We start from the raw sequence: 264 nt of genomic DNA on the forward strand, positions 1-264 counted from the left end.
TCCTGCTGTCAGGAGCTAGGCTCAGTTTGGCCAGTATTAGTCACAGTGCTCTAGGTAATAGGAGGCAGGGTACCCTGTTCTGCATCTCATCAGGCAGCCATACCACTCTAGGAAATCAGTTTCCTTCTTGAAGGTTTCATTCAGGTTTTTGTGGTCTTGTATGTCCTCTTACTTTGTAAATTATTTTTCTACCTATTTAGGAGGAGCAACATGCCCAGATTAACAACAGTGGTCAAGTAGGCAAAGAATAAAATGTGCACAATG

This window comes from Pezoporus wallicus, unplaced genomic scaffold (genome assembly GCF_028554395.1).
Source record: "Pezoporus wallicus isolate ANWC-B61680 ecotype Strahan unplaced genomic scaffold, APGP_CSIRO_Pwel_v1 contig_6631, whole genome shotgun sequence".
NCBI classification, from domain to species: Eukaryota; Metazoa; Chordata; class Aves; order Psittaciformes; family Psittacidae; genus Pezoporus; species Pezoporus wallicus.